The sequence below is a fragment of the Coffea arabica genome, chromosome 1c (assembly GCF_036785885.1).
Source record: "Coffea arabica cultivar ET-39 chromosome 1c, Coffea Arabica ET-39 HiFi, whole genome shotgun sequence".
NCBI lineage: Eukaryota > Viridiplantae > Streptophyta > Magnoliopsida > Gentianales > Rubiaceae > Coffea > Coffea arabica.
Genome location: NC_092310.1, coordinates 42,425,322 through 42,428,781, shown reverse-complemented (window position 1 = coordinate 42,428,781; position 3,460 = coordinate 42,425,322). Strand labels below are relative to the sequence as shown.

The following is a 3,460-nucleotide window of genomic DNA, read 5'->3' as shown; positions in this document are numbered from 1 at the left end:
ATATGAAAGTGTTTTCCCCATGTGATTTTGGTAAGTTACTTGTAAACTTGGCGGTCTTCAATCGTTCAATTTTTTTTTTTTGGTCCTATCTCGCGTAATATCGGATTTGTGTTATTCGACTCCGTAGTCCTGGCGAGAGCTGGGCAGGCGGTCCGCTGAACCCTTTGGTTCGCCTTAGGGTGAGGTGGGGCTGTCACAGGCTGAACTTGGTGAAGTGATCCACTGCTACAAGTATTATATCAAATCCCTGGGATGATGGCAACTATTCAATGAAATCCATAGTCAAGTGTCCATGCTTGCTGAGTAACAGGAATTGGTTGTAATAAGCCAAGATAGGGAACATTTTCACTCTTGTTTTGCTGCTAAACATCACAAGATTTGAAAAACTGTAGAACTTGTTTCTTCATATCAGGCTAGAAGAATAGTGATTTTACTTTCTGCAAGCACTCTCATTGTCTTGAATGGCCTTCTACGGCTAAGTCATGCAAAGCTATGATCAGTTTACTTCTTATGTTATTGGCAGGTCCCATGTATCGTTTATCCTTGAATTTTAGCATTTGATTAATCAGGATTAGATGTAGGATCTAGCAGTATCTGAGTCATAGTGTCTTGTGCAAACATATCTCTATCATAACTCTCCAAGAGTTCTTGCATCCAAGCTGGTTCAACAGCAGAGATGGCACAAATATTACTCAATTCCACCTTAGAGTCTTCCAATATGTCAGTCATTCTTTTTTTATACAATGCATTACCAATACCATTATCAGATCCTTTCTTATACTGGATCTCATAATCCAATCCTACAGCTTAGTAAGCCATTTATGCTGCAAGGAATGTATAAGTCTTTGCTTTAATAGATATTTAAGGGCCTGATGGTCTGTTTTAATGATAAAGTGATGCCCTATTAGGTAATGCTTCCATTTAGTTACTGCCATTACTAAGGCAACTCTTTCTCATAAACTGACATTCCCAGATTCTGCTGCGACAAGGCCTTGCTAAGATATGCTATTGGATGGCCTTTTGCATTAGAACTACTTCTATACCAAGTCTACAAGCATCAATTTCAATTATTGACGGGATTTTTATGTCAATGCAAGTTTAAATCCGATTTTATACCCATTGACTACAAGTATATAGGCCGAAATCGTAATGTAGGGTATGTATTAGGTCGATCCCACGAGGAACAAATTAAACAAGTACTAGGCCCTTATTTTTCTCTATTATTTAGACTTACAATAAATCTGAGCAAGAAAATTATAATGGTATTGCCTACAATTCTGGTTTAATCAATATTAAAAGCAAATGGAGAAATTTCACTAAAGATTGAATCTAGGGATGTAGATTCCACTTATGGCATGAACAACACAAATAAATGGATTTACCTCTTGTTATTATTCTTGTTTAACCAGAGATTCATTTCCAAATTTACCAAGTCTCATTCTCATGATGAAATGGCCTAGAGTAGTTCAGTTTTCCCTATTTTCATGGTGAAATACTACTACTACTCTGTTTTCCTTCATGAAATGCTAAGTAATCCACTTAAGTGTATCCCTATTTTCATGAACATACAACTTAAGCTCTACTCATGTGTTTCCATTGTTACTACCAATTCACATTGAACAATAACAACTATAACATGCTATTGGTGATCAAGCAATAACAAGTAATTACTACATGCACAAATAGACAAGTTAATACAAGATATAACAAGTGTAAATCACATTCAATTCATATTATTTAGCCATAAGTTTCATCTACTCCCTAGATAAAGAAGTTTAGCTACTCGTGAATGATTTAACAATCAAACTCACAAGTTTATTAATGCAAAATATCATAAAGTACAAGTACAAGAAAGATAAAAGAAAACTTAGCCAATTGATGGTGAAACCCTCCAATTTCTGCTATGTTCTTGTACAAGATGATTACAAATGAAAGCTCCAAATGCTTCTCAAGAACTCCTAGTTAGAGAGAAAACTAGTTACAAGAAGAAAAAACTAGCTACGTAAGGTCTTCTGCTTCTCTCTTTTGTCTTTGCATAAAAGGTGGTAGAAAGACACCTTTTTTTCTTCTTCATGATTCCAACAACTCAGATTTTGTAAAGAAAGTTAAAAGAAATATTGTTTTGACTTTCTTTAACTCATTTTGTCTTCCCTTTTGTTACAGAAGCATTTGCCACCGAATTCACTCACTCCAAATAGCTGAAAAGTTGTGTGAAAAGTGAGAAAAAATGGCTGTGCCACTTGCTGAAGAGAGAGGCAGATCCGAGCCTCGGATCCGAGTGGTGAAGTTCGATCCGAGCTCAGATCATTTGTCATCGGATACACTGCTCCAGAAGTACAGACGAGGGCTCGGATCGCCCTTTACTCACACGGATCTGAGATCGGATCCGTGCTAATGAATTTTCAATTTTTTACTTCTTCTCTTTTCTCTTCATGTTTGCTTCTAATTTCTTGTATACTTTATCCTCTGGACGATCCTTACATTTCTTTCATTTCGTGCATGAATTTCATACATTAATATCCTTCATAATTTCACAAAATTAACACATTAATCCATTCATTTATCAAGTTTTGAACACTTCAACAATATTTAAGCAATTATCACCAAAAGAGTTCAAATATGACTTTAATCTTCTCAAAACATACCAAAAGTTCTTGCCAAACTTGTACAAAATGTACATTAAATATTCTCTTATCAATTATAAAAGAAATTTCAAAGTTGGGCATTCTCAAAATAGTCGCAATGTTCATAACTCGTTCGTTTGCCCATTGATAGTTGCGGTTCTCCTTGTATTACCTCGTTCGTTTGCCCATTGGTAGTTGTTAGCAGCCATCTCTTCAATCAATTGTTGAGCTTCTTCGACTGTCTTTCTCATCAATGCTCCTCCCGCTGCTGCATCTACATGCGTCTTTGTTGGATATATGAGACCATTGTAGAATGTTTGGACTACTAGCCAATCTGGTAAACCATGATGAGGACATCTTCATTGCAATTCCTGATAGCGCTCCCAAACTTCATACAATGTCTCTTCTTCTTGTTGAGAGAAACTAGTTATATCCATTCTAAACTTAGCAGTTTTTCCAGGTGCAAAGAATTTATTTAAAAAAGGCTTAGCTAATTCAGCCCAAATAGTAAAAGTATTTGGAGAATGAGATTGTAACCAAATCTTAGCCTTGTCCCTTAACGAAAATGGAAACAATCGAAATTTAATTGCATCATCACTAACACCATTAAACTTAATTGTATCACAGATTTCAAAAAATGTTGACAAGTGAGAATCTAGGTCTTCGGTAGCATTACCTCCATATTGAGATTGTTGTACCATTTGAATCAGTGATGGTCTAATTTCAAATTTATTAGCATTTACCGTTGGCCTTGCAATGCTAGTTTGAGAACCTTGTGTTCCCGGTAAAACAAAATCTCGTAGAATAAGCCTATTTGGTTCATTTTCCGCCATTTC

The 3,460-nt window shown here is 35.8% G+C and overlaps 1 non-coding gene across 1 annotated transcript; it reads left to right on the top strand.

Moving 5' to 3' along the window:
* Positions 1–2,963: 2,963 nt before the first annotated feature.
* LOC113687506 (small nucleolar RNA R71) lies at positions 2,964–3,070 on the top strand. The gene has a single exon (XR_003447770.1). It is a non-coding gene; the product is annotated as a small nucleolar RNA R71 (small nucleolar RNA).
* The last annotated feature ends 390 nt before the right edge of the window (positions 3,071–3,460 follow it).